This window comes from Coregonus lavaretus (assembly GCF_964263955.1).
Source record: "Coregonus lavaretus genome assembly, chromosome: 6".
NCBI classification, from domain to species: Eukaryota; Metazoa; Chordata; class Actinopteri; order Salmoniformes; family Salmonidae; genus Coregonus; species Coregonus lavaretus.
In genome coordinates, this window is record NC_139993.1 from 14,606,464 (window position 1) to 14,628,426 (window position 21,963).

Genomic DNA, 21,963 nt, shown 5'->3' on the forward strand with positions numbered 1-21,963 from the left:
AACGCAAGCATGCAGGGGATATACAAAAACATTCTACAGATGAGTGACCGAATCAGTGGATTCAGAGGAAAACATTATTATTGAAGAGAAAGTCTTTCAAAAGCGAACCATGCCCCTTCCCTCAGCTGTGGATGTTTCTAACAGAAAATAGCATCAGTAAATGTACCCACACGAGTGATGACTGCTCACCTCAAACGCTTGGAAGAGCACTTTGAGACCTACTTCCCAATCCGATTGACTGTGATCCTGGCTCATTTGACATGCCGGTAAGTGAAATCGAACAGCTGATCGAGCTGTCATATGACCGAATGCTGCAGACAACGCATTCCCGGGTCACCACGGACAAGTTTTGGTTCCTGCCGTCTCCCTCTGAGCATTAATGCCGCGTTCAAATCAACTGGGAACTGAGAAAAAAGCTAGCTCCGACTGGGAAAAATAGTTTTGAATGGTCATCCAACTCAGAATTACAACTCGGGAACTCGGGCCTCTATCTAGACCGCCGACTTTCCGACCTGAAGATCACTGACGTTATGATTTGTCTTCATATTTTTCTGAGTTCCCAGTTGTCTTGAAAGCACCATAAAACTCATGGTACCCTTCGCCAGCTCATATCTGTGTTAAGCTGGATTCAGTCCTCTCATCTGCATTAAAACAAAATATCGATCCAGGTTGGATATGACAGCAGAGATGAGGTCCGCACTGTCGACCACGCCCCCCTGACGTTGAGAAACTTTGACACAAAATGCATCAAGCAGACCCATCTCACTAGTGGTGGTGAGATAAGAGTCATTATGTCAGACTAATTTGCAATTGACTATCTTAGCCCCCCATTAAAAGTATGTGATGGTGAGTTGAGAAGACAATCAGAAATACTGTTAGAATGTTTTTCAATTGACTGCCACAGCCCCAAATAAAAATTTAAACATTGGCTGTTAATTACATTTTTTTTTTTTTACATAGTTGGGGTTACGATCATTTTCAGATATCAAAATGAGGTCGTGGGCCAACAATGTTTGGGAACCCCTGCTGTACTGTAGAGTAAAATAATTAAATGTTAATTCCAGTGTGTAGTGAAATTATGTGATAGTTCACCCCACAGAAGATTGAGTATATTGTATTGTACTGAACTATACTCTACTATTCTTTACTGTACTCTAACCTATTAAAGCTGGCAGGTAGCCCAGCAGTTAGAGAGTTGGGCCAGTAACCGAAAGGTTGCTGGTTCGTATACCCGAGCTGACAAGGTGAAAAATCTATTGATGTGCCTGTACAACTATGGCTGACCTTGTAAAATAACACATTTCGCTGCACCTATCAGGTGTATGTCACAATAAAACTACATGACCAAATCTGAACAAATCATGGATGTCTATGTTTGGGCCAAATGAAGGCCGGTCCACATCGTGTGGACGTTGAAATCAAGACCAGGGCGGACTGACCAAATTTGACCTACTTTTCAACGTCCATGGACGTCCTGTGTCGGTCGGTGCTCAGTGGGTAAGGATGCTGGTTACAGTAAATGGAAAGAGAGGGGGCTCATGGGTAGGTGTCAGTAAGTGCTGGGAGAGGTGACATTCATTGGAGAGAGAGAGAGAGAAGAGAGAGGAGAGTGAGGGGTTGTCCAGACTTTTCACACACTTGCTTTGACCACCAGACGACAGAAAGAGAAAGAAGACAGCTGCACCTAACAGTATGCCAGTGGAAGGGAGGACAGTAGCAGGTGACCCAACTGTGGTTTGTGACTACTATGATTTCCCGTAAAAGCCAATTCAATTGCAAAAATACCGTTACCGATTTTTCGGGAATTCTGTTACCGACTTGGTAACAGAATTTCTAGTTATAATCACTTAATAATTTATAAACAAACATGATATCATTAAAAACACTTGAAGTAATTGATACTGTAGGTCTACCTTTATTTGTTACTTCTGTGAACTTTCATTATCCTACCTCCTCATGAGGGAGAGAAATGTGAAAATGTCTTAAATATACAGTATCAGTCAAAAGATTGGACACACCTACTCATTCCAGGGTTTTTCTTTATTTTTACGATTTTCTACATTGTAGAATAATAGTGAAGACATCAAAACTATGAAATAACACATATGGAATCATGTAGTAACCAAAGTGTTAAACAAATCAAAATATATTTTAGATTTTAGATTCTTCAAATAGCCGCCCTTTACCTTGATGACAGCTCAAATAAGCAAAGAGAAATGACAGTCCATCATTACTTTAAGACATGAAGGTCAGTCAATACTGAAAACTTCAAGAACTTTGAAAGTTTCTTCAAGTGCAATGGCAAAAACCATCAAGCGCTCTGATGAAACTGGCTCTCATGAGGACCGCACCAGGAATGGAAGACCCAGAGTTACCTCTGCTGCAGAGGATAAGTTCATTACATTTACATTTTAGTCATTTAGCAGACGCTCTTATCCAGAGCGACTTACAGTTAGTGAGGGCATACAATATTTTTGTTTTCATATTTTTATTTTTTATTTTCATACTGGTCCCCCGTGGGAAACGAACCCACAACCCTGGCGTTGCAAACACCATGCTCTACCAACTGATCTACACGGGACTAGTCATGTGTCTGTCATTAGACATCTCAACATCAACTGTTCAGAGGGGACTGTGTGAATTAGGCCTTCATGGTCAAATTGCTGCAAAGAAACCACTACTAAAGGACACCAATTAGAAGAAGAGACCTGCTTGGGCCAAGAAACACGAGCAATGGACATTAGACCTGTGGAAATTTGTGTTATGTTGTGGGGGTGCTTTGCTGGTGACACTGTCTGTGATTTATTTAGAATTCAAGGCACACTTAACCAGCATGGCTACCACAGCATTCTACAGCGATACGCCATCCCATCTGGTTTGGGCTTAGTGGGACTATCATTTATTTTTCAACAGAACAATGACCCAACACACATCCAGGCTGTGTAAGGGCTATTTGACCAAGAAGGAGAGTGATGGAGTGCTGCATCAGATGACCTGGCCTCCACAATCCCCCGACCTCAACCCAATTGAGATGGTTTGAGATGAGTCGGACAGCAGAGTGAAGGAAAAGAAGCCAACAAGTGCTCAGCATATGTGGGAACTCCTTCAAGACTGTTGGAAAAGCATTCCAGGTGAAGCTGGTTGAGAGAATGCCAAGAGTGTGCAAAGCTGTCATCATGGCAAAGGGTGGCTATTTGAAGAATCTCAAATATATTTTCATTTGTTTAACACTTTTTTGGTTACTACATGATTCCATGTGTGTTATTTCATAGTTTTGATGTCTTCACTATTATTCTACAATGTAACATTTTTAACAAATTAAGAAAAACCCTTGAATGAGTAGATGTGTCCAAACTTTTGACTGGTACTGTATGTGGGGTTTTGGTAGCGGAATTCCAAGGCACAAGGCAAAGCTTTTTTTAACTTACAGAAGGCAGAAATAAATAGCTTAAACTAAAAGTGTTGATATTAGTTTACATGATTGTGTTTTGATTTATTTCTAATATATTGTGTTCTGATGAATTTTATATTTTAAGACCGTATTTAATATTTTAAGACCTTTTCTGGTAGATGTTTTCTAAGACCCTTTTCCATCTGTTTGACAAGAAATAAAAGCCTTTGCTTATTTCACATTTTTGGGATGGAAAATGCTTGAACATTTTATATATCGACTATTAGCATTCATTTGATACCCAATTTGACATGCTCCTGTGAACTTCACACGTTGGTGCTCATGGGTCCTTTTACATGGAAATGACCAAACTCATGTCTCTCTATCGTCCTTCTGCAACAGATTATAGTGAGCAATATGTTTGGAATCACATGGAATCTTATGATAAGCTGTAGACCACACTATTTACCAAGAGAGTTTTCATCTATATTTTTCATAGCTGTCTATTTACCACCACAAACCAATGCTGGCATTAAGTTTGCACTGAATGAGTTGTACAAGGCCATTAATCAACAGGAAAACGCTCATCCAGATGCAGCGCTCCTAGTGGCCGGGGACTTTAATGCAGGGAAACTTACATCCGTTCTACCTAATTTCTACCAGCATGTTAAATGTGCAACCAGAGGGAAAAAAACTCTAGACCACCTTTACTCCACACACAGAGACGCATACAAAGCTCTCCCTCGCCCTCCATTTGGCAAATCTGACCATAACTCTATCCTCCTGATTCCTGCTTATAAGCAAAAACTGAAGCAGGAAGCACCAGTGATTCGGTTAATAAAAAAGTGGTCAGATGACGCAGATGCTAAGCTACAGGACTGTTTTGCTAGCACAGACTGGAACATGTTCCGGGATTCTTCAGACAGCATTGAGGAGTACACCACATCAGTCACTGGCTTCATCAATAAGTGCATCGATGATGTCGTCCCCACAGTGACCGTACGTACATACCCCAACCAGAAGCCATGGATTACAGGAAACATCCGCACTGAGCTAAAGGGTAGAGCTGCCGCTTTCAAGGAACGGGACTCTAACCCGGACGCTTATAAGAAATCCCGCTATGACCTCCGACGAACCATCAAACAGGCAAAGAGTCAATACAGGTCTAAGATTGAATCATACTACACTGGCTCTGACGCTCGTCGGATGTGGCAGGGCTTGAAAACTATTACAGACTACAAAGGGAAGCACAGCCGCGAGCTGCCCAGTGACACAAGCCTACCAGACGAGCTAAACCACTTCTATGCTCGCTTCGAGGCAAGCAACACTGAAGCATGCATGAGAGCACCAGCTGTTCCGGATGACTATGTGATCACGCTCTCCGTAGCCGATGTGAGTAAGACTTTTAAGCAGGTCAACATTCACAAGGCCGCAGGGCCAGACGGATTACCAGGACGTGTACTCCGAGCATGTGCTGACCAACTGGCAAGTGTCTTCACTGACATTTTCAACATGTCCCTGACTGAGTCTGTAATACCAACATGTTTCAAGCAGACCACCATAGTCCCCGTTCCCAAGAACTCTAAGATAACCTGCCTAAATGACTACCGACCCGTAGCACTGACGTCTGTAGCCATGAAGTGCTTTGAAAGACTGGTCATGGCTCACATCAACAGCATAATCCCAGAAATCCTAGACCCACTCCAATTTGCATACCGCCCCAACAGATCCACAGATGATGCAATCTCTATCGCACTCCACACTGCCCTTTCCCACCTGGACAAGAGGAACACCTACGTGAGAATGCTATTCATTGACTACAGCTCAGCATTCAACACCATAGTGCCCTCTAAGACTTCCTGACGGGCCGCCCCCAGGTGGTAAGGGTAGGTAACAACACATCTGCCACACTGATCCTCAACACGGGGGCCCCTCAGGGGTGCGTGCTTAGTCCCCTCCTGTACTCTCTGTTCACCCATGACTGCATGGCCAGGCACGACTCCAACACCATCATTAAGTTTGCCGACGACACAACAGTGGTAGGCCTGATCACCGACAACGATGAGACAGCCTATAGGGAGGAGGTCAGAGATCTGGCCGTGTGGTGCCAGGACAACAACCTCTCCCTCAACGTGACCAAGACAAAGGAGATGATTGTGGACTACAGGAAAAAAAAGAGGCCTGAGCACGCCCCCATTCTCATCGACGGGGCTGTAGTGGAACAGGTTGAGAGCTTCAAGTTCCTTGGTGTCCACATCACCAACGAACTATCATGGTCCAAACACACCAAGACAGTCGTGAAGAGGGCACGACAAAGCCTATTCCCCCTCAGGAGACTAAAAAGATTTGGCATGGGTCCTCAGATCCTCAAAAAATTCTACAGCTGCACCATCGAGAGCATCCTGACTGGTTGCATCACCGCCTGGTATGGCAACTGCTTGGCCTCTGACCGCAAGGCACTACAGAGGGTAGTGCGTACGGCCCAGTACATCACTGGGGCAAAGCTTCCTGCCATCCAGGACCTCTATACCAGGTGGTGTCAGAGGAAGGCCCTCAAAATTGTCAAAGACTCCAGCCACCCTAGTCATAGACTGTTCTCTCTGCTACCGCACGGCAAGCGGTACCGGAGTGCCAAGTCTAGGTCCAAAAGACTTCTCAACAGCTTCTACCCCCAAGCCATAAGACTCCTGAACAGCTAATCATGGCTACCCGGACTATTTGCACTGCCCCCCCACCCCATCCTTTTTACGCTGCTGCTACTCTGTTAAGTATTTATGCATAGTCACTTTAACTCTACCCACATGTACATATTACCTCAACTACCTCAACTAGCCGGTGCCCCCGCACATTGACTCTGCAACGGTACCCCCCTGTATATATAGCCTCCCTACTGTCACTTTATTTTACTTCTGCTCTTTTTTTCTCAACACTTTTTTTGTTGTTGTTTTATTCTTACTTTTTTTGTTTAAAATAAATGCACTGTTGGTTAAGGGCTGTAAGTAAGCATTTCACTGTAATGTCTGCACCTGTTGTATTCGGCGCATGTGACCAATACAATTTGATTTGATTTGATTTGATTTGATTTGAATCGTAATTAATTGACTTCCAAACATCTCTGTCCACGCATTTCAAGGCTGCGTTGAGACAATTACTTATCAATGACCCAAGACCAGCTCAGTTAATCCCTACCATTGTGTCGCTGAGTTGTGTTGGGCATTGGCAGACACAATGTAAGTAACTTAATTTACAATATGTCCCCCTAACTGCCCTGAATGCCTTTGTTGATCCTACAGCTACTGTATGCAGTAATCATGTGCTTATGAACCAGAGTTATACTGTTAGCACTGACGCAGTGTGCCCTAGCAGTAAGTCCCTGTGTGCAGCTCACCCTGCACTTTTAGCTCAAATATAAATAACATCAGCATGTCTACTTCTGATAAGCTTCCCAGTAAGCAATACAAATAATCAAGCATCACAGAAAAGTGCTAAAAATAGCCCATATTAACATATGTAGCCTAAGAAACAAGGGTAATCAAATCAGTAACTTGCTAGTAACAGATATATTCATATTCTCTGAAACTCACTTACATGGTTATAACATCTACAGAAAAGACAGAAATGCCAATGGGGGCGTTGTTGCGGCCTATATTAAGAACCACATTCCTGTAAAGCTTAGATAAGATCTCATGCTAAATACTGTTGAAGTAATATGGCTACAGGTTCATCTGCCTCACCTAAAGCCCATTATTGTGGGAAGCTTCTATAGACCACCAAGTGCTAACAGTCAGTATCTGGATAATATGTGTGAAATGCTTGATAATGTATGTAATGTTAACAGAGAGGTATATTTTCTGGGTGATTTCAATATTGACTGGCTTTCATCAAGCTGCCCACTCAAGAAAAAGCTTCAAACTGTAACCAGTGTCAACTTACCAGGGTAGTTACAAACAGCACAGGAATGAAATCATCAACATGTATTGATCACATCTTTACTAATGCTGAAGAAATTTGTTTTAAATCAGTATCCAAATCCATCGGATGCAGTGATCACAAAATGGTAGCCATATCTAGGAAAACCAAAGTTCCAAAGGCTGGAACTAATATAGTGTATAAGAGGTCACACAACAGGTTTTGTAGTGATTCTTATGATGATGATGTAAATAATATTTGCTGGTATGTGGTGTGTAATGAGGAGCAACTTGACACATTTATGAAACACATTAAAGAAAATTACTAAAAACTGTAAAATCCCCTTGGATTGATGAGGAATTGAAAAATGGTATGGTCGAGAGGGATGAGGCAAAAGGTATGGAAAATACGTCTGGCAGCACAACCGATTGGCAAACTTACTGCAAATTGAGAAATCATGTGACTAAACGGAATAAAAATAAGAAGAAACTATACTATGAAACAAAGATAAGTTATATAAAGAATTATACTAAAAAGCTTTGGAGCACCTTAAATGAAATCTTGGCCAAAAAGGCAAACTCAGCTCCATCATTCATCGAATCAGATGGCTCATTCATCACAAAACCCACTGATATTGCCAACAACTTTAATGATTTTTTCATTGGCAAGAATAGCAAACTTAGGCATGACATGCCAGCAACAAACATCGACACTACACATCCAAGTATATCTGACCAAATTATGAAAGACAACCATTGTAATTTTGAATTCTGTAAAGTGAGTGAATTTTTCTTTTGTGTCTATCAACAATGACAAGCCACCGGGGTCTGACAACTTGGATAGAAAATTACTGAGGATAATAGCGGACGATATTGCCACTCCTATTTGCCATATCTTCAATCTAAGCCTACTACAAAGTGTGTGTCCTCAGGCCTGGAGCGAAGCAAAAGTCATTCCACTACCCAAGAATAGTAAATCCCCCTTTATTGGCTCAAATAGCCGATCAATAAGCCTGTTACCAACCCTTAGTAAACTTTTGGAAAAAATTGTGTTTGACCAGATACAATGCTATTTTACAGAAAAACAAATTGACAACAAACTTTCAGCACGCTTAAAGGGAAGGACATTTAACAAGCACAGCACTTACACAAATGACTGATGACTGGCTGAGAGAAATAAAAAGATTGTGGGGGGTGTTTTGTTAGACTTCAGTGCGGCTTTGGACATTATCGATCATAGTCTGCTGTTGGAAAAACGTATGTGTTATGGCTTTACACCCCCTGCTATATTGTGGATAAAGAGTTACCTGTCTAACAGAATACAGAGGGGTGTTCGTTAACGGAAGCCTCTCCAACATAATCCAGGTAGAATCAGGAATTCCCAAGGGCAGCTGTCTAGGCCCCTTACTTTTTTCAATCTTTACTAATGACATTCCACTATGTATGCGGATGACTCAACACTATACACGTCAGCTACTACAGAGACTGAAATGACTGAAACACTTAACAAAGACTTGCAGTTAGTTTCAGAATGTGTGGCGAGGAATAAGTTAGTCCTGAATAATTTCAAAACCAAAAGCACTGCATTTGGAGCAAATTATTCACTAACCTTTAACCTCAACTAAATCTTGTAATGAATAATGTGGAAATTGAGCAAGTTGAGGTGACTAAACTGCTTGGAGTAACCCTGGATTGTAAACTGTCATGGTCAAAAAATATTGATACAACATTAGCTAAGATGGGGAGAAGTCTGTCCATAATAAAGTGCTGCTCTGCCTTCTTAACAGCCCTATCAACAAGGCAGGTTCTACAGGCCCTAGTTTTGTCGCACCTGGACTACTGTTCAATCGTGTGGTCAGATGCCACAAAGATGGATTTAGAAAAATTACAATTGGCTCACAACAGGGCAGCACGGCTGGCATTTACATGTACATGGTGAGCTAACATTAATAATATGCATGTCAATCTCTCATGGCTCAAAGTGGAGGAGAGATTGACTTCATCACTAATTTTTCTTGTAAGAAGTGTTGACAAGCTGAATGCACCGAGCTGTCTGTTTAAACGACTAGCACACAGCTCGGACAGCCATGCATACCCCACAAGAAATGCCACCAGAGGTCTTTTCACAATCCCCAAGTCCAGAACAGACTATGGGAGGCGCATAGTACTACACAGAGCCATGACTACATGAATCTCTATTCCACATCAGGTAACTGATGCAAGCAGGAGAACCAGATTTAAAAACCAGATAAAAATACACCTTATGGAACAGCGGGTACTGTGAAGAGACACACACACAGGTACAGACACACGCATACGCACACAAACGCTAGCACACACGTACATTGTAATATTGTTGTATGGTGGTATTATACATTTGTATTGTAGATATGTAGTGGTGTAATAATGTTATATGATGTACTGTTTTATATTTTGTTTTATGTGTGATGTAAGTGCCTTAATGTGTTTGGACCACAGGAAGAGTAGCTGCTGTGGGGAGCCCTAATAAATACAAATCTCTGCCAATAACAGCTAGTTTTCAGGTTACATATCGACCATTCCCAGACAGTCCCAGCAAAATGCTCAGATTTTAGTTTTTTTAGTTTTCTGTTTCTTTTTGACCATTTTAATGGAAAACTATTACATTAACTAGGTTTCCATCCAATTGGCGACATATTTTCAGCCGAATATTCTAAAATATGCATAAAAACAATTACCCACCAAAGATGTGTTTCCATCTAATTTACTTGTTGCAGATAAAAGCGTGATGACGTAGCGCACATACAAATATATTTAGCGGTTAAATTCTCATGTACCGAATAACAAATAAAAGTGCAATGGGGCGGTAGGTAGCTTAGTGGTTAAGAGCGTTGTGCCAGTAACCGAAAGGTCGCTGGTTCTAATCCCCGAGCCGACTAGGTGAAAAATCTGTCGATGTGCACTTGAGCAATTGCTCCTGTAAGTCTCTCTGGATAAGAGCGTCTGCTAAATGCCTAAAATGTAAATGGATTTCCATTGCATTTTCAACTCTACTGATGGTTTTCTCACAAAATAAATTGTGTTATATAGTGAGTGTGCCCAATCTGGTATTGGCACATGTGCTCTAGCCAACAGCGCTATCTGCTCGCTGTTAGCTAGAGCGCATGTATAGCCTACTCATCATTGAGATTATTATGGACAAAAGAGCAAGATATTTTTTTTTTTCAAACGGCAGCAAAGCATCGATTATCATGTCACCAGAATAAGACCCTTGATATTTATTGGAAAGGAGCATCAAGCTCATCACCTTGCACTTTCACCACCCTGTGAAGTTCATCATAACTTATTTCATCTGTAGCCTAATAAACTGCATGCTTTCCGACGAGTCATAGTGGGAAGAACACAAAACATGTCATCGCGTGACTCCAAGTTTACTTCGATATGACGGTTATTATATTCATATTTGCGCATGAAAGCGCTTCCACCAACATTTCTAGCATATTTCATTTTACCGACACAAAAGATCCCACCTTGTCTAGCGTACTGTGTTTCGTCGACATTTGGAAAGTTTCCATCAGGCCTGTCATTACATTTTTTGTCCAACATACTTTACTCGCATAAAATGGTTGTATGAAAACCTGGTTAGTAAGTAACTTTTATTGTTACCCAAAATGTTTTGATATTTAGATAGAAACGGTTTCATTGGGTATTTAAGGGGCATACTGTATGTTAACCAGAACCTGCTTGTTACTGAATCAAATCTATGCAGTTCTTTTATACTAGTGATGGGGGAAAAAATCGATACATTAGAGTATTGCAATATTAGTATTGATGATTCTATAGTGATACTCTGACTACAAGTATTCATTCTAAGAAAGAAAACAAGTTATTTAAAATTAGCTAGTGCTAGTCAGCTGTACCTGCACCAAAAACTATGTTATTTCTCAACGCATAGCTTGTTCTCCATCTTGCAGCAGCAATATGTTTGGAACATCGAATCGTAATACATATCATATCGGCACGTAAGTATCGTGACAATATCGTATCATGAGGTCCTTGCCATTTCTCACCCCAAACTGACACGTAAAAGTATTTGCCTTCTTTATCCTTAACTACAGACAACTGTCCCTGTATGACACAAATGTATGGCTGGATTTCATTAAAGGACAAGAAAATATGTCCCAGAAGAGACAGAAATCCCTCTGGATCATATTTAACTCAGAGTACAAAGGGCATTGCTGAGGCGACCATATGTCAGCACTTGCTGGTAATAGATTGTCTCATTGCTCCAGAGGTAAAGTGAAGCCCCTGTCTGATATATTATTCCCAGAGGATCAAATAAATGTTTACCTGAAGTCCCTTAGGCCGAGACCATGCTAACACATTGAAGATGCTCACACAACTCAGAATCTGCCAGGAAGTTACCAGCAGTACCAATGGCCTTACTATCCCATGAGAGAATTCCACATGATGACTCATTAATTCTCTCTACTAATTCTCGTACTGTAAACATAATCTCATCAAACATAATCGAAACAATCCCTTGAAATAGTATTTGACCCACTAGGTTGGCTGAGACTTCTATCCCACTAGGGCAAACTAATTTGCAGGACAAGTGCTGCTATTCACTGAACAGCACTTCATTCAAGTTTGTAAGGCTACTTAACCAATATCTGCATTGAAAAATGCATTGATGCATTTATGTGAAAGAAACTGATATGTGCCGAACTGATATAGCTGTGGTAGCCTAATTGAATAAAAACACCTATTTTTATTTTATAAGGGCTCCTATTTCGGTTTACTAAGGGCCTAAGCCTCAGCGCTGAGGTGGCGTCAAACATTAATGACAGGGGTTTTGTCTGTAACCCAGGGTTCGGCACAGAAAGAGCCTCAACTGAGGAGCCAAATATGAAATTATGCAATGGCGTCACAGTGGCATAACTAAATACACTATATATAATAAATTAGTGAATTTGGCTATTTCAGCAACACCTGTTCCTGACAGGTGTATAAATCGAGCATACAGCCATGCAATCTCCATAGACAAACATAGGCAGTAGAATGGCCTTACTGAAGAGCTCAGTGACTTTCAACGTGTCACTGTCATAGGATGTCAGCTTTCCAACAAGTCAGTTAGTCACATTTCTGCCCTGCTGGAGGTGCCCGGTCGGCCTCCCGAGTGGCACAGCGGTCTAAGGCACTGCATTGCAGTGCTTGAGGCGTCACTACAGACCCGGGTTCGAGCGACTCCTTGTGGCGGGCCGGGCGCATGCACGCTGACTTCGGTCGCCAGTTGTACGGTGTTTCCTCCGACACTTTGGTGCAGCTGGAGCAACAACGGCTCAGCCGCGAAGTGGTAGGCCACACAAGCTCACAAAACGGGACCGCTGAAGCATGTAGCGCATAAAAATCATCTGTCCTCGGTTGCAACACTCACTACTGAGTTCCAAACTTTGTAAAACAATATCTGGAAGTTGATCAAATATTTTGGTAGGCTACAGCATAGTCTTCTATTTTCAGCAGTAGTGATTTGCTTTCCAACCTGTGTTTTTCCTCAATTGTATTTGAAATATTGCGAAAGTCCTGTTTTGTCTGCATGCTGTTTGTTCACTGACAGATTTGCCGCGCGTTCCCGACTGTAGGATATCCCTTGTTATTGGGCTACAATCCACAGCTAGTCTATTTTTAAAAGAGGCTATTTATCCTCTGTGGCTAAATTATAGGCCTTCTCATGGTGTAGTAGGCTTTTCTGAATGATTTCATTACTTTCTAAACAGACAATAGTAATTCTGTAACTTTGGCAAATTTATTTCAATTTATTAGGGGTGCTGCAATTCCTTCAGAACCCATCGTGCGGCTATGATTCTATAAGGAAATAAATGATGACGTGCAACGCTGTAGAGATGAGAGTTGCAGGCTCATGTCTATCACAGCAGAGAGAAGGAAAGATCATAGAAAGTTAATCTCATTCTAGTTATGTGAGAGATACAGGCGAGCTTCTCACACAACCACGGCCACCTGTTGGTCTCACACATAGGCCTACAGTAGGTTACAATGTTGCGCAAACCATAAACCCGGGCCAGCCCAACCCAATCAACTCGTTGAATATTAGGCCTGTGTGGAAAATCTACTTTTTAACATTACGTTCTTTTGGGGGGCTAGAATAATAAATGAAGAGGCAACGCAAATTATTTTTCATGCCACGAGTTACCGGATCCGGTCAAATAGGTTCCCGGAACAAAACAGTCCAAAACGGAGAGGTGCCGGATCATGTTCCGACTGGATCCGGCTCAAATTAAGCACTGACTCTACACACAAGTACACATGGATTTTGTATTGTAGATATGTGGTAGCAGAGTGGTGGCCTGATGGCACACACTTAATGTGTTGTGAAAAGTGTTATGAAATGTATTGTCATGTAATATTTTTAATTGTATATAACTGCCTTAATGTTACTGGACCCCAGGAAGAGTAGCTACTGTCTTGGCAGCAGCTAATGGGGAACCTTAATAAATACAAAAACAAATACAAACCAAGCCCTTCTTAGCTATGATACAGTGGGGGAAAAAATTATTTAGTCAGCCACCAATTGTGCAAGTTCTCCCACTTAAAAAGATGAGAGAGGCCTGTAATTTTCATCATAGGTACACGTCAACTATGACAGACAAATTGAGGAGAATTTTTTTTAAATGAATTTATTTGCAAATTATGGTGGAAAATAAGTATTTGGTCACCTACAAACAAGCAAGATTTCTGGCTCTCACAGACCTGTAACTTCTTCTTTAAGAGGCTCCTCTGTCCTCCACTCATTACCTGTATTAATGGCACCTGTTTGAACTTGTTATCAGTATAAAAGACACCTGTCCATAACCTCAAACAGTCACACTCCAAACTCCACTATGGCCAAGACCAAAGAGCTGTCAAAGGACACCAGAAACAAAACTGTAGACCTGCACCAGGCTGGGAAGACTGAATCTGCAATAGGTAAGCAGCTTGGTTTGAAGAAATCAACTGTGGGAGCAATTATTAGGAAATGGAAGACATACAAGACCACTGATAATCTCCCTCGATCTGGGGCTCCATGCAAGATCTCACCCCGTGAGGTCAAAGTTATCACAAGAACCCAGAACCACAAGGGGGGACCTAGTGAATGACCTGCAGAGAGCTGGGACCAAAGTAACAAAGCCTACCATCAGTAACACACTACGCCGCCTGGGACTCAAATCCTGCAGTGCCAGACGTGTCCCCCTGCTTAAGCCAGTACATGTCCAGGCCCGTCTGAAGTTTGCTAGAGTGCATTTGGATGATCCAGAAGAGGATTGGGAGAATGTCATATGGTCAGATGAAACCAAAATAGAACTTTTTGGTAAAAACTCAACTCGTCGTGTTTGGAGGACAAAGAATGCTGAGTTGCATCCAAAGAACACCATACCTACTGTGAAGCATGGGGGTGGAAACATCATGCTTTGGGGCTCTTTTTCTGCAAAGGGACCAGGACGACTGATCCGTGTAAAGGAAAGAATGAATGGGGCCATGTATCGTGAGATTTTGAGTGAAAACCTCTTTCCATCAGCAAGGGCATTGAAGATGAAACGTGGCTGGGTCTTTCAGCATGACAATGATCCCAAACACACCGCCCGGGCAACGAAGGAGTGGCTTCGTAAGAAGCATTTCAAGGTCCTGGAGTGGCCTAGCCAGTCTCCAGATCTCAACCCCATAGAAAATCTTTGGAGGGATTGAAAGTCCGTGTTGCCCAGCGACAGCCCCAAAACATCACTGCTCTAGAGGAGATCTGCATGGAGGAATGGGCCAAAATACCAGCAACAGTGTGTGAAAACCTTGTGAAGACTTACAGAAAACGTTTCACCTGTGTCATTGCCAACAAAGGGTATATAACAAAGTATTGAGAAACTTTTGTTATTGACCAAATACTTATTTTCCACCATAATTTGCAAATAAATTCATTAAAAATCCTACAATGTGATTTTCTGGATTTTTTTTCCTCATTTTGTCTGTCATAGTTGACGTGTACCTATGATGAAAATTACAGGCCTCTCTCATCTTTTTAAGTGGGAGAACTTGCACAATTGGTGGCTGACTAAATACTTTCTTTCCCCACTGTATTTGTCACTGACTATTACCAATGTGCAATACTGAGAATGATTGTTGAGAGATCTCCAATTAAAACCTAAATAGATTCACTGTTGGTATCGAAGTCATTCCAAAGGCTAGGTTAAACAGAGCAAATTAAATGTGACCATACTTCACTTATTTACACTACATGACCAAAAGCATGTGGACACCTGCTCGTCGAACATCTCATTCCAAAATCATGGGCATTAATATGGAGTTGTTCCCCCCTTTGCTGCTATACCAGCCTCCACTCATCTGAGAAGGCATTCCACTAGATGTTGGAACATTGATGCGGGGACTTGCTTCCATTCAGCCACAAGATAATTAGTGAGGTTGGGCAATGATGGTGGGCAATTAGGCCTGGCTCACAGTCGGAGTTCCAATTCATCCCAAAGGTGTTCGATGGGGTTGCGTTCTTTGCAGGCCAGTCAAGTTCTTCCACACCGATCTTGACAAACCATTTCTGTATGGACCTCGCTTTGTGCATGGGGGCAGTGATGCTGAAACAGGAAACTGTTGCCACAAAGCTGGAAGCGCAGAAACGTCTAGAACGTCATTGTATGCTGTAGCGTAAAGATTTCCCTTCACTGGAACTAAAGGGCCTAGCCCGAACCATGAAAAACAGCCCCAGACCATTATTCCTCCTCCACCAAACTTTACAATTGGCACTATGCATTGGGGCAGGTAGTGTCTCCTGGCAGTCAGGATGCCAGATGGTGAAGCGTGATACCACTGCTCCAGAGTCCAATGGCAGCGAGCTTTACACCACTCAAGCAGACGCTTGGCATTGCGCACGGTGATCTTAGTCTTTTTACGCGCTACACTCTTCAGCACTCGGTGGTCCCGTTCTGTGAGCTTGTGTGGCCTACCACTTCGCGGCTGAGCCATTGTTGCTCCTAGAAGTTTCCACTTCACAATAACAGCACTTGACCGGGGCAGCTCTAGCAGGGCAGAAATGTGACAAACTGAGTTGTTTGAAAGGTGGCACATTGAAAGTCACTGAGCTCTTCAGTAAGGCCATTCTACTGCCAATGTCTATGGAGATTGCATGGCTGTGTGCTCGATTTTATACAGCTGTCAGCAACGGGTGTGGCTGAAATAGCCAAATCCACTAATTTGAAGGAATGTCCACATACTTTTGTATATACAGTATAGTGTAATATCAATGATGCTCTCGGTGATGCACCATCTAGAGCATCCTGACTGGTTGCATCACTGCCTGATATGGCAACTGCTCGGCCTCCGACTGCAAGGCACTACAGAGGGTAGTGTGTACGGCCCAGTACATCACTTGGGTCAAGCTTCCTGCCATACAGGACCTCTATTTGTTTATTTTTATTTTTTTTGTCATTTAGCAGACGCTCTTATCCAGAGCGACTTACAGTTAGTGAATACATATTTTTTTTATATATTTTTTTATACTGGCCCCCCGTGGGAATCGAACCCACAACCCTGGCGTTGCAAACGCCATGCTCTATCAACTGAGCTACATCCCTGCCGGCCATTCCCTCCCCTACCCTGGGCCAATTGTGCGCCGCCCCATGAGTCTCCCGGTCGCGGCCGGCTGCGACAGAGCCTGGATTCGAACCAGGATCTCTAGTGGCACAGTTAGCACTGCGATGCAGTGCCTTAGACCACTGTGCCACTCAGGAGTTGTGTCAGAGGAAGGCCCTAAGAATTGTCAAAGACTCCAGCCACCCTACTCATAGACTGTTCTCTCTGCTACCGCACGGCAAGCGGTACCGGAGCGCCAATTCTAGGTCCAAAAGGCTTCTTAACAGCTTCTACCCCGAAGCCATAAGACTCCTGAACAGCTAATCATGGCTACCCAGACTATGTGCATTGTCCCACCCACCCCACTCCACCCCCTCTTTTATGCTGCTGCTACTCTGTTTATTATCTATGCATAGTCACTTTAACTCTACCTACATGTACACATTACCTTAATTACCTCGACTAACCCGTGCCCCCGCATATTGACTTTGTACCGGTACCCCCTGTATATAGCCTCCCTACTGTTATTTTATTTTACTGCTGCTCTTTAATTATTTTGTATTTATATTTTTTTACTTAACACATTTGTCCTCAACAGCTATTGTTTCAATTCAACCCAGAATGCAACTACAAATAGACAATAGCATAGCTCTGGTTGATTTCAAATGAAATTATAATTTAGTGATATTGAATTGTGTTTGATTGTTAACGCAACCAAATATCAGCATTTGAAGGAGATGTCTCTTCTGCTTGGTAATTCCATCTGTGCCACTGTCTTACTCTGGCTTTAAAATCAGTTAGTCTACAGATTAATAATAGATATGTTGGATTCACGTCTCCATCTCAACCAAAGTTAAAGAATAGGCCTAAATCAAATCAAACTTGATAAAGTATATTTCAAGTTTGATTTGATTTAGTCCTATTCTTTAATTTAGTTTTCTGGTTGCGATGGAGATGTGAATCCTTCCTGCACAGCTGCAAAATGTCACGATCGTCAGGGAGAGACCAATGCGCAGCGTGTTGAACGAACATGGTATTTATTATCTTCAGTGATAACATACACAACCAACAAAACAATAAACGACTCGTAACGTCCAACGGTAACCATGACCAACTGGAACAAGAACCCACAAACCCAAAGGGAAAACAGACAGTATAAATATGGCTCCCAATCAGAGACAACCAACGACAGCTGACACTCGTTGCCTCTGATTGGGAGTCACTCTAGCCAACATAGAAATAGACACAACTAGAACTACCAACATAGAAATAAACACATAGAATGAACACACCCTGGCTCAACATATAGAGTCCCAGAGCCAGGGTGTGACAGTACCCCCCCCTAAAGGCGCGGACTGCGACCGCGCCTCCACTAGAACAAAACAGGGGAGGGCTGGGTGGGCATACCTCCTCGGCGGCGGTTCTGGCTCCGGCCTTGCCCACCACCCTCCAATAAACCCCCCATAGCGCCCCTGGTCCAGTCTGGCCCCACTGGCTGGAGCTGAACTGGACTTAGCAGGAGCGGTTAGCTTCAGCTCCGTAGTGGAGCAGTTGACTGGTACCTTCCCAGGCACCGGTGACCCAGGCACGGGTTGTGCTGGACTGACGACGCGCACCCCTGGCTTGATGCGTGGAGGAGGAACGGGCCTTACCAGGCTGACGACTCGCACCCCTGGCTTGGTGCGTGGAGGAGGGACGGGCCTTACCAGGCTGACGTCTCGCACCCCTGGCTTAGTGCGAGTGGCAGGAACAGGCCGGGCCGGGCTGGCGACGCGCACCGTAGACTTGGTGCGAGTGGCAGGAACAGGCCGGGCCGGGCTGGCGACGCGCACCGTATACTTGGTGCGAGTGGCAGGAACAGGCCGGGCCGGGCTGGCGACGCGCACCGTAGACTTGGTGCGAGTGGCAGGAACAGGCCGGGCCGGGCTGGCGACGCGCACCGTATACTTGGTGCGAGTGGCAGGAACAGGCCGGGCCGGGCTGGCGACGCGCACCGTAGACTTGGTGCGAGTGGCAGGAACAGGCCGGGCCGGGCTGGCGACGCGCACCGTAGACTTGGTGCGTGGAGCAGGGACAGGCCGGACTGGGCTGGCGACGCGCACCGTAGGCTTGGTGCGTGGAGCAGGGACAGGCCGGACTGGGCTGGCGACGCACACCGTAGGCTTGGTGCGTGGAGCAGGGACAGGCCGGACTGGGCTGGCGACGCACACCGTAGGTTTGGTGCGTGGAGCAGGGACAGGCCGGACTGGGCTGGCGACGCACACCGTAGGCTTGGTGCGTGGAGCAGGGACAGGCCGGACTGGGCTGGCGACGCACACCGTAGGCTTGGTGCGTGGAGCAGGGACAGGCCGGACTGGGCTGGCGACGCACACCGTACACTTGGTGCGAGGGGCCGGAACAGGCCGGACCGTACTGGGGACACACACCACTGGCTCTACCTCGGGATCTGGAACGGGCCGGACCGGACTGGTTACACACCCCAGTACCTCTCGCCGTGCCTCTACACCTTCCATCCCTGCCTTGCCCAGTGGCCCCCGTAACCTGGTGGCCTTCTGAATCCGCCCCTTTTCTGCCTCCGTCAGCCCCGTCGTCCATGCCGTGTGCCCCCCCCTAAAAAATTTCTGGGGTTGCCTCTCGCCTGTCCGACGTTGACACTGCTGACGCCGCTGCTCCTCTCTCCGTCGCCTCTCCACTGTCTCACTCCATGGCCGGCGATCCATCCCGGCCAGGATTTCTTCCCAGGTCCAGGACCCTTTACCGTCCAATATCTCCTCCCATGTCCAGGCTGCCTGCTCCTGGACACGCTGCTTGGTCCTTGTATGGTGGGTTCTTCTGTCTCCATCGTCAGGGAGAGACCAATGCGCAGCGTGTTGAACGAACATGGTATTTATTATCTTCAGTGATAACATACACAACCAACAAAACAATAAACGACTCGTAACGTCCAACGGTAACCATGACCAACTGGAACAAGAACCCACCAACCCAAAGGGAAAACAGACAGTATAAATATGGCTCCCAATCAGAGACAACCAACGACAGCTGACACTCGTTGCCTCTGATTGGGAGTCACTCTAGCCAACATAGAAATAGACACAACTAGAACTACCAACATAGAAATAAACACATAGAATGAACACACCCTGGCTCAACATATAGAGTCCCAGAGCCAGGGTGTGACACAAAATCGGACTCTCACAGCCAGGTCAGCCGTTGGGGCAATTGCGTACATAATAGTATCATTCGCATATAGATTAAATTAAAACATTTTAACAGATTGACCAATAGCATTTATATAAATATTGAAAAGAGCAGGTCCTAGTATCGACCCCTGCGGAACATCTTTATGTACTTCAAGAAATCCAGTGGCCTGAGTTCTGTCACTAAGATAATCATGAAACCATGAGCAGGCATCGAGGACAACTTGTTCATGATCAACAGTATCAAATGCTTTTGACAGGTCCACAAACAGGCAGCACAATTCATTTTAGCCTTTAGAGCAACGACACTATCATTAACAACTGACGTGGTTGCTGTGATAGTGCCCTGGCCTAAACCCAGATTGATTTATATTCAAAATACCATGCTCAGATAAAAAAGAGCAAAGTTGCTTCATTACCAAAGATTTGAGAATCTTAGCTAGACATGGAAGCCTGGAGATGGGACAATAATTATTGAAATCACTACTATCCCGCCATTATGGAGTGGCAGCACATAAGCTGTTTGCCATACTTTTGGAATATTTCCTGATAACAATGTTAGATGTAGGATATGATTTACTGAGCCAGCAATGAGGGGGGCAGCACACTTGAGCAGACCCAGTTCGAATTGGTCAGCCCCTGTGGATTTCTTGGTAAGTATAGCAAGTAAGGCATCAAGGACACATTTTTCGGTGAATTGCCGAAATGCAAAAACTTCACTACCATTTTCCGAGTAAATCTGCAAAATTCCAGAATCAGCATTTAGCCGATAGTAGGGTTAGACACTCTTTCAAAAAGATAGCCCGCTGATATAAAATTACAGTTAAATGTATCAAATCAAATTTTATTTCCCACATGCGCCGAATAAAACAGGTGTAGACATTACCGTGAAATGCTTACTTACATCCCTTAACCAACAATGCATAATTTTTTTTATAAAAAAGTAAATTAAAACAACAACAAAAAAGTGTTGAGAAAAAAAGAGCAGAAGTAAAATAAAATAACAGTAGGGAGGCTATATACAGGGGGGTACCGGTGCAGAGTCAATGTGCGGGGGCACCGGCTAGTTGCTCCGGTACCGCTTGCCGTGCGGTAGCAGAGAGAACAGTCTGTGACTAGGGTGGCTGGAGTCTTTGACAATTTTGAGGGCCTTCCTCTGACACCGCCTGGTATAGAGGTCCTGGATGGCAGGAAGCTTGGCCCCAGTGATGTACTGGGCTGTACGCACTACCCTCTGTAGTGCCTTGCGGTCGGACACAGAGCAATTGCCATACCAGGCGGTGATGCAACCAGTCAGTATGCTCTCGATGGGGCAGCTGTAGACATATTTGAGGATCTGAGGACCCATGCCAAATCTTTTCAGTCTCCTGGGGGGGAATAGGCTTTGTCGTGCCCTCTTCATGACTGTCTTGGTGTGTTTGGACCATGATAGTTCGTTGGTAATGTGGACACCAAGGAACTTGAAGCTCTCAACCTGTTCCACTACAGCCCTGTCGATGAGAATGGGGGCGTGCTCAGTCCTCTTTTTTTTCCTGTAGTCCACAATCATCTCCTTTGTCTTGGTCACGTTGAGGGAGAGGTTGTTATCCTGGCACCACGCGGCCAGGTCTCTGACCTCCTCCCTATAGGCTGTCTCATGGTTGTCGGTGATCAGGCCTACCACTGTTGTGTCGTCGGCAAAATTAATGATGGTGTTGGAGTTGTGCCTGGCCATGCAGTCATTGCTGAACAGGGAGTACAGGAGGGGACTGAGCACGCACCCCTGAAGGGCCCCCATGTTGAGGATCAGCGTGGCAGATGTGTTGTTACCTACCCTTACCAACTGGGGGCGGCCCGTCAGGAAGTCCAGGATCCAGTT

General features: G+C 44.3%; 1 protein-coding gene across 1 annotated transcript in view; it reads right to left on the reverse strand.

The window, feature by feature from the left end:
* negr1 (neuronal growth regulator 1) overlaps positions 1-21,963 on the reverse strand; it is a gene marked incomplete at both ends in the record, with an annotated part of 428,395 nt that overhangs the window by 378,376 nt on the left and 28,056 nt on the right. The window lies entirely within an intron of this gene.